The sequence below is a fragment of the Pelophylax lessonae genome (assembly GCF_965119305.1).
Source record: "Pelophylax lessonae genome assembly, chromosome: 7".
NCBI lineage: Eukaryota > Metazoa > Chordata > Amphibia > Anura > Ranidae > Pelophylax > Pelophylax lessonae.
The window spans coordinates 38,872,649-38,883,264 of NC_138774.1; positions in this window are offsets into that span (position 1 = coordinate 38,872,649).

The window sequence follows — 10,616 nt, forward strand, 5'->3', positions numbered from 1 at the left end:
AGCACAGCAAGTAAGCACCATGGATTTGACAAGTTGAATGTCACTGTCATTCCTCTTCATAAGACACCGCCACCTACCTTTAAGTCTTTCAAAAGCATTTTCAACTACGACCCGTGCCCTGGATGTTTTCTTGTGGTAGGTTTGTTGTTCTGGTGTTAGGCGGCCATTGTCAGGAAATGGTTTCAGGAGCCAATTTTGTAAAGGGTAGGCAGAGTCCCCGAGCACATAATAGCCAACATTCACCCCCCAAATGTTCTTAGTGCAAAGAGGGTACAGCCCTCCCTGCCCAACCCATTCCCAAAATGTGGACAATTGTAGAACCCGAGCATAATGCAAACTCCCAGGTTTTCCAACATTCACACTCCAGAATAGTCCTTTTCCATCCACCACTCCCTGGAGGATGATGGAATGCCAGCCCTTTCTGTTGAAGTAGTCAGTGTGGTATTCTTGTGGTGCTATTATTGGTATGTGTGACCCATCAATAGCACCAACACACTGTGGAAGGCCCCACCTGTTTTCAAAGTAGTCAGCCATGTCTTTAAGCTTTTCCCTGTCTGGAAAATGAACAATTTCAGGAGCTAGCAATGTGCAGACAGCCTTACAGAAGTCCTGCACACACCGGCACACTGATGATTTACTGACACCAAAAAGATGACCTATACTTCTATATTCACTGTTGGTAGCCAGCTTCCACAGTGCAATGGCAACTCTTTTCCTCACCGGCAAACTGGCTCTGAAGTTTGTGCTTTGCTTCTCCATCGCTGGACGTAGCCTTGCACAAAGTTATGAAAAGGTTTCCTCCGACATTCGGAAATTGTGCACCCACTGTGTGTGTGTGAATCCTGGGACGGTCACATCCCACCACTCATTGGCACGGGGGAGAGCCCAAATGACTGGTCGCCGGCGCTGCTTTGACAAAAGGAGAAGCATCTTTGAAAGAAGAAAACACAGATGTTACCATATCACAAATAATAAAAACATATTAATACAACATACTATATTTTACACGGCCAGATAGCATCATGTATAAAAGTGAGCAATGAGTACACATTGCAAGTATTACACCTTATACATAAATAAAAAAATACAGAATCTGCAAAGATCTAATATAAGATGGGGAGGATATACAGTACATTATGTATTTAACAACATACATGTTGCACACGTATGTAAACATGCACATTTGAAGTATTAAATCAAATGCATAACTAATCATTAGTAGTATAATGAGTATTTATGTATAAGGTGTAATACTTCAAATGTGCATGTTTACATACGTGTGCAACATGTATGTTGTTAAATACATAATGTACTGTATATCCTTCCCATCTTATATTAGATTTTGTCATATTCTGTATTATTTTACTTTTTAATATGGGTAGAAATAAATGTCAATTAGCATAATGTTGCTTACCCTAAAACGCTGCCGTCTTTGTCTTTGCCGCACAAAGGTGTACTTCTCCTCCTGACTCAAGACCCAAGCCAAAAGTTTTCTTCTCTTTTCTGCTGTGTTTCGCTTTGTCGCTCGTAACCTTCTCTCACACTGTGTGGCATGTATTTTGATTACTAAGAACCAAAAGCCAAGTAGAGCAAAGACGAGCTGCTGGATAACCTCCATTGTTGTTGTTGTTGTTGTTTGTAGCGTCACGTCTGTTGTCGCACTAGTGTGACGCCATGCCGCAACGCTAGGCATTTGGTGTACGCCCCGCATGGACCCTAGAGGTCCGACTTCCAGTGGAAACGCTCAACTGAATAGACCGGACCATTATCACCCTACCTATCTGTCCCGATCCAAACCGTTCCGCTCAGTGGAAACGAGGCAGTAGTGTCCCGCAGCCACCAATAATTCGAAGACAGGTCTGTAGAGCCCTTAGTGTCCTTCCTGATGCGCTTGCAAATTCTGATTGGGATCCCACCACTTCTGCAGCACCTGTACGTCCCCCATTCACTGGCCAACATGGAATTCAGGTGGAAACAGCTGATTTTACTGCCCTTGGTTTTTATGAGCTGTTTTTCACTGAAGATCTTTACAGATCTATTGTGGACCAAAGCAATTTATATGCTGATGAAGATGGATGCAAATCCAAATTTGACCCTTGCCAGAGAATTTGCATGGAAATGTATCACTGTTTGCGAATTTAAAACCTTTCTGGGCCTATCCCTCCTCATGGGCATTACTAAAAAGAGCGAGTTGCAGTCATAATGGTCCACTGACCCAATTCACCATATGCCCGTATTCTCTGCTGCCATGGCCAGGACTAGAAACAAGCAAATCTTGCAATTCATGCAGTTCAGTGACAATGAACTCTGTCGTCCTCGAGGTGACCCTGGATATTACTGGCTCCACAAAATTCGACCCCTTGTAAACCACTTCAATCAGAAGTTTGCAGCCTTGTATATGCCCCAACAAACTGTCTGCATTGATGAGTCCCTGATTACATTTTCTCACCGTCTTGCTTTCAAACAGTTTCTCCCCAGCAAGCGTGCCAGATATGGGGTCAAGATGTATAAGCTCTGTGACAGGGCAACAGGCTATACATGTAGTTTCCAGGTTTATGAGGGAAAAGATAGCAATGTGGAGCCCCCCAACTGCCCAGACTACATAGGGAGCAATGGCAAGATTGTTTGGGACTTGGTGTCACCGTTATTCGGAAAGGGGTACCATTTATATGTGGACAATTATTACCCAAGCATGCCCCTTTTTAGTCACCTTTTTGATTTCGGAATTTGCACATGTGGCACCGTGCAACCTAATCGCTGTGGCTTCCACCAACGGCTTGAAGATTCCCGACTTAGACGGGGGGGGGGGGAAGCCTGCTTGAAGTGTAATAAATTGCTTGCAGTGAAGTGGAGGGACACACGGAATGTTTTTGTTCTGTCCTCCATTCACACAGATACAGTGCCTTGCGAAAGTATTCGGCCCCTTTGAACTTTGCGACCTTTTGCCACATTTCAGGCTTCAAACATAAAGATATAAAACTGTAATTTTTTTTGACGAATCAACAAGTAGGACACAATCATGAAGTGGAACGAAATTTATTGGATATTTCAAACTTTGTTAACAAATTCAAAACTGAAAAATTGGGCGTGCAAAATTATTCAGCCCCTTTACTTTCAATGCAGCAAGCTCTCTCCAGAAGTTCAGTGAGGATCTCTGAATGATCCAATGTTGACCTAAATGACTAATGATGATAAATAGAATCCACCTGTGTGTAATCAAGTCTCCGTATAAATGTACCTGCACTGTGATAGACTCAGAGGTCCGTTTAAAGCGCAGAGAGCATCGTAAAGAACAAGGAACACACCAGGCAGGTCCGAGATACTGTTGTGGAGAAGTTTAAAGCCGGATTTGGATACAAAAAGATTTCTCAAGCTTTAAACATCCCAAGGAGCACTGTGCAAGCGATAATATTGAAATGGAAGGAGTATCAGACCACTGCAAATCTAAGAAAACCTGGCCGTAACTCTAAACTTTCAGCTCATACAAGGAGAAGACTGATCAGAGATGCAGCCAAGAGGCTCATGATCACTCTGGATGAACTGCAGAGATCTACAGCTGAGGTGGGAGACTCTGTCCATAGGACAACAATCAGTCATATACTGCACAAATCTGGCCTTTATGGAAGAGTGGCAAGAAGAAAGACATTTCTTAAAGATATCCATAAAAAGTGTAGTTTAAAGTTTGCCACAAGCCACCTGGGAGACACACCAAACATGTGGAAGAAGGTGCTCTGGTCAGATGAAACCAAAATCGAACTTTTTGGCAACAATGCAAAATGTTATGTTTGGCGTAAAAGCAACACAGCTCATCACCCTGAACACATCATCCCCACTGTCAAACATGGTGGTGGCAGCATCATGGTTTGGGCCTGCTTTTCTTCAGCAGGGACAGGGAAGATGGTTAAAATTGATGGGAAGGTGGATGGAGCCAAATACAGGACCATTCTGGAAGAAAGCCTGATGGAGTCTGCAAAAGACCTGGGACGGAGATTTGTCTTCCAACAAGACAATGATCCAAAACATAAAGCAAAATCTACAATGGAATGGTTCACAAATAAACATATCCAGGTGTTAGAATGGCTAAGTCAAAGTCCAGATCTGAATCCATTCGAGAATCTGTGGAAAGAACTGAAAACTGCTGTTCACAAACGCTCTCCATCCAACCTCACTGAGCTCGAGCTGTTTTGCAAGGAGGGATGGGCAAAACTGATAGAGACATACCCCAAGCGACTTACAGCTGTAATTGCAGCAAAAGGTGGCACTACAAAGTATTAACTTAAGGGGGCTGAATAATTTTGCATGCCTAATTTTTCAGTTTTTTATTTGTTAACGAAGTTTGAAATATCCAATAAATTTCATTCCACTTTATGATTGTGTCCCACTTGTTGTTGATTCTTCACAAAAAATTACAGTTTTATATCTTTATGTTTGAAGCCTGAAATGTGGCAAAAGGTCGCAAAGTTCAAGGGGGCCGAAAACTTTCGCAAGGCACTGTATGACAGTCCAAATTGCAATGGTAATGTAAGAGAATAGGGTAAGTTGGCGCTGCCAGATATTGTAAATAAGACAATGGGTGAAGTGTGTTCCTTATAAACACCAAATAAATGCGGGCAATTCAACACAATCAGTAGACAAAGTGTGTTGCTAATAAACACCAAACAAATAAAGGCAATTGCACTAGACCAATAAATAAGTACAATGATAAAATTAGCTGTGATAAAAATATAAGTGGTATAGTGCAAAATCAAAGTGACTGGTGCTATTTAAAGGAGCATAATTTAAAATAGAGCAATAAGTGAAAATGGTGATACTATATGATTAGTTCAAAAGTCTAAAAGTATCCCAAGTGAAGAAAATTAACAAATATATATAATCAATTAATTAGTTCCCAAGTGAATAAAAACTATAAATAAATAAATAATTAGATAGAGGTGTGTAAGATGACTCTCAAATGGTGGTATGTGATCTAAAAAACCAAATATCAATAAATTACGTGATGTATAGTGAATCAAAAAATCAATATGTGTATATAGCTAAATCAATATAAGTGGTCCAGTAGAAAACTCCATATAAAATATTTAGTATCCAAAAAAGTCCATAGGTGAAATAATTATAATAGACTGTAAAAGTGAAAAAGTCCTTCTTAAAGGAGAAAGGGTGAATCCCAGAGGTGGCTTCGGAACGTGGGTGCTGGGTGAGGAAATCGGTGCTCCCCTCTCAATAATTCCCGCACTCACCAGAGATCGGCACCCCTACAGGGGTAACCAGCCTGTAGAACCTTAGGGTGAATCACTCAGCCAAACCCGGTTTCAATCTCCACTCCTTTTGGGATTGTTCCTAATTCCTCTTTCCCGTAGATGTAGTTGATTCTATGAATCTATGATTCTATGAATATATGATTCATATATTTTTATTAAAATTGTGTGGGATAATGCAAATGTATGTACACATCATTCCTCACAGGAGAGACCATTAAGTGGAGCTGGATTTCACATAGAGGCCATATGTTACAAGATGAAGAGGGTACTCCTTCGCAATTGCAGCCATCCGGTGAGGTTACCTGTATCACGGCCTGTGGAGATGGGGCACGTCAAGGCACATCAGTATGCGGCGCCGACGCACCCCCGCACACAGGACACCATGGAAATCCAGCGCTAGCCTGGGCCCCTCCTCTCACCGAAGCAGCGACAGCAGCTGGGCCCCTCCCCTCCTCCCACTACATATCGCCGGGTGAGTTAATTCTGTACTGGGCGGTGGGCCCCCTTCCCGGCCAGGCCCCCCCTTCCTGGCCAGCGCTGCTAGTGTGATCTTATTTAGTTTGAGCAATTTTACACCTATGTGATTATTATTTTGGTTTAATAGCAGCAGCTTGTTTTTCTCTTTTAAGAGTTTTATACTACACACTGACTTTTTGGTTCTAATTGGTATAGCGCTGGGTGAGTGGGCATAATTTTTAATAATTACACCTACTCCTTTACTGAGCTAGTAATAGTTCATGTTTATGCGTTTTTGATGCCCATTTTCAGGAATATTAAATGTTTATACGTTTGATGCCCATTGTTTCTTGACAGTGGGCATCGAATGCATAAACATGAAATATTCCTGACAGTGGGCATCAAATGCATAAATATGAAATATTCCTGGCAATGGCCATTAGTCATGAATAATTCATGTTTATGCGTTTGACCCTTTTCAAGAATATTTCATGTTTATGTGTTTTGATGCCCATTGTCAGGAATATTTAATGTTTTCATGTTTATACATTTGATGCCCATTGTTAGGATATATAAAGTGTATGCATTTATTGCTCTTGCTCATTGACAAGTTATACCAAGGTAATGCAACTGCTGCTCATTGAGTATTTGTGTGTGTGTGTGTGTGTGTGAGTGTGAATGTAACGCACACACACACAATTTGTCCTATTATACTTAGAGTATTTTACCATAGCGTTTTGTGTTAATTATTCTTATTTATCAATCAGGGAGACAGTGTGATGGGAGGGGGCAGTGGAGGGCAGTATGGGGGGGGGTCAGTGTTCCAGGAGGGGGCAGTATGGGGGGACAGTATTATGGGAGGGGGCAGTGGAGGGCAGTAGGGGGGGGGGGACAGTGTGCCAGGAGGGGGCAGTACTTCCCTACCGTGCCCAGCAGCAGGAACAGCCTTAAAACAAGAAGTTGAAGCTGTGTATTCTGTTTGTAATAAACATTGATGGTGGTGGGCGGGCATGTTTCAAATGTCTTATCAAAACATTGTTCATGTGTATAAATAAAAATGTCTTTTGGTCTCCACAAATTTATGTGATGTTTTTTTTGCAATGTTTGTTAGACATGCTGATTGTGTATTGGCAATGGTTACTTTTGTTCGCGAATTCACTAACATTAGAAAATGCGTGCTCAAATTTGCAAAAACAACCGGAAACGACACTATTATTGGGTGCACACGTTTCCGGAATGTGTACATTTCCTATCGCAATTCTGAGCAACATGGCGCCATCGCTCTATACTCCCGATGTTGTGGCGTTTATCTGCAAGGTGAGAGGTGTGTGTGTGTGAAAATGTACACATTTGAATGTGCGAGATCTCTGTTAGTCAGTGGGGGGGGGGTCTGTCGCCTATCTAGCGGGTTTCCAAGTAGTTTTACTTTTAGTGTACTTTCCCACGCATGCACTTCCTGCCTAGAGGGCAATCTGTAAAAAAGATCTCGTGAACCGAACAGTATGTTGTTTACCGGGCGCCCGTGTTCGGCACATCGCAGATCTGGCAGACAGATTATTGTGCGGGGCTGGGGATGACCCAGCGGTCATGGTGCATGTGGGCACTAATGACAAAGTTAAAGGTAGGTGGAGGATCCTAAAGAACGATTTCAGGGACTTAGGTAATAGATTGAGGAAAAGTACCTCCAAGGTGGTTTTCTCTGAAATACTGCCTGTACCTCGAGCCACACAGGAGAGGCAGAAGGAGATTAGGGAACTTAACAAGGGGCTGAGGAACTGGTGTAGGAAGGAGGGGTTTGGGTTCCTGGAGAACTGGGCTGACTTCTCAGTCAGCTACCGCCTCTTTAGTAAGGATGGGCTGCACCTTAATGGGGACGGTACAGCTCTTTTGGGGAGAAAGATGGCCACCAAGTTGGAGGGGCTTTTAAACTAGGAGACAGGGGGGGGAGGGCTCAGAAGTAGAGTCAGTTAGGAGGGAGCAAAGGACTGAAGGCAGTTGTAGGGTCAGCAGCGACAGTAGGTCCACAACGTCAATCGGTAGGTCTGTGCGGGAGAACCTCAGACCAAACAGGAATAAACATAACCAATCACGTTTAACTTCCGTAAAACTAAGAGGGGTATATGCTAATGCCAGGAGCCTAGCTAATAAAATGGATGAGTTGGAGATGTTAGTTCATGAGGAGGACATAGACCTTGTGGGAATAGCGGAGACTTGGTTCGACCCCTCACATGACTGGCTGGCAAATATCCAAGGGTATTCGGTGTACCGGAAGGACAGGGTAGGAAAAAGAGGGGGAGGGGTATGTCTCTACGTCAAGAACAATGTAAGGGTGATAGAGAGGAGTGACATTACGGAAGGGATGAGTATGAAGTTAGAATCCGTGTGGGTAGAACTCCTTAGGGAAGGAGTAAAGGGAAAAGTAATTGTGGGGGTTTGCTATAGGCCACCTAAACAAGGGGAGGAGGTAGAGCTGGAATTTTTAGCACTTTTGGGTAAAGTGGCAAAGCTAGGATCAGTCATCATATTGGGGGACTTCAATTATCCCGACATTGACTGGGGAGAGGGGATTACACACTCACATAAGGCCCGTCTATTCACGGAAACCTTACAGGATAATTACATGTCACAGCTGGTGGATTCTCCTACTAGAGAAAACGCAATCCTGGATCTATTGATCACTAATGACCCAGACATAATCTCGAAGGTTGGAGTCCAGGACAACCTGGGCTCTAGCGATCACAGGATGATCACATTTAGTGTAAATAACAATAGAACAAGGCAAGTGGGGAACATAAGAACCCTTAACTTCAGAAGGGCAGACTTTCCAAAATTGTACTCATTGATGGAAAAGGTAAACTGGGACCGAACCCTAGGATCCCTGACCACAGAGGAAAAATGGGAATGCTTTAGGAACATATTAAGCAAAGGCATCTTGCAGTGCATTCCTATGGGAAATAAATTTAGAAGAGACAAGGCCAAACCTGGCTGGCTAAACCGTAGCGTTAAAAATCTTATTAGGGGAAAAAAATTGGCCTTCAGGAAATATAAATCAGAAGGCACAGTATTGGCTTTTGATCAATACAAGGAGGCAAATAAGAAGTGTAAACACGAAATCAAGATGGCTAAAATAGACTTTGAGAGACAAATAGCGGAGGATAGTTAAAAAAAACCCAAAGAAATTCTTTAAGTATATCAACAGCAAAAAAACTAGGGCAGAGCATATTGCACACATAATTAGCGATGATGGGAGGATGGTTACAGAGGACACTGAAAAAGCAACCATGCTGAATGCTTTTTTCTCGTCAGTATTTACACAGGAAACGGAGGGGTACACTGACCATGACTGTTTGGTTAGTAGTAATACACAGGACTTGCCACTATGGCTAACAGAGGGTGAAATCAGGGAAAGGCTGGATAAACTTAACACAAACAAATCACCAGGCCCGGATGGCGTACATCCAAGAGTACTCAAGGAACTCAGTAAGGTTATATCCAGACCACTGTTCCTGATCTTTGCGGACAGTATTAGGACAGGAGATGTACCAGGAGATTGGAGGAAAGCTAACGTGATTCCGATATTCAAAAAGGGTCAGAGGCATGTCCCGAGAAATTATAGGCCTGTCAGTTTGACATCGATAGTATGTAAACTTCTGGAGGGGATGATAAGGGACTATATCATAGAGTTTGCTAAAGACAACAGCATCATCAGTAATAACCAGCACGGGTTTACAAATGGGCGTTCTTGTCAAACCAATCTATTAGCATTCTACGAGGAGGTGAGCTGTGAGCTAGATAGGGGCAGACCAGTGGATGTGGTGTACCTAGATTTCGCTAAGGCGTTTGATACAGTTCCCCATAAGCGCTTAATTTATAAAATAAGGTCTGCAGGTATCGACAGCAGGGTTTGCTTTTGGATACGGAACTGGCTAAAAGGGCGTGTACAAAGGGGGGTAATAAACAGCGCATACTCAGACTGGTCTGAGGTAGTAACCGGGGTCCCCCAAGGCTCAGTCCTGGGACAAACCTTGTTTAATTTATTCATAAACAGCATTGAGGTCGGGTCAGTAGTTCAATAGCAGTTTTTGCAGATGACACAAAATTGGGCAGGGCAATAACTGCACAGCATGAAGCAGATATCCTACAGGATGACCTGGACAAAATAACAGAGTGGGCAATGACTTGGCAAATGAGGTTTAACGTAGAGAAGTGTAAGGTTTGCACTTGGGGACTAGAAACATAAAAGCACAATACACGTTAGGAGGGGAACCCTTGGGGGAATCAAAAATGGAGAAGGATCTGGGAGTCTTGGTTGATGATAGACTAGGCAACAGCATGCAATGTCAAGCGGCAGCTGCCAAAGCTAGCAGAATATTAGCATGCATAAAGAAAGGGATGTATTCCAGAGATAAGACTATAATCCTTCCACTTTATAAAACTCTGGTCCGACCACATCTGGAGTATTCTGTCCAGTTCTGGTCGCCAGTCCTCAGAAGGGATGTGTTGGAGCTGGAGAAAGTCCAGAGAAGGGCAACTAAACTAATTAGGGGATTGGAGGACCTTGATTATGAAGAGCGTCTGCAATCGCTTGATTTATTCTCCCTGGAGAAGAGACGCCTGAGGGGGGACATGATAGCAATTTTTAAATATCTCAATGGGGATCTCAGCTTAGAAAAAAAGCTGTTCAGTCAAAGGGATTGCAGGAGGACTCGGGGGCATACAATGCGATTAGAGGAGAAGCGTTATAACCTCAGGCAATGTGGGGGGTTCTTTACTGTTAAGGCTACAAGATTGTGGAATTCTCTACCACAAGAGGTGGTTTCTGCGGGTAGTATGTTGGCTTTCAAAAGACTATTGGATGTGCATCTCAAGGATCAGAACATTCAGGGGTATGTGAGATGATTA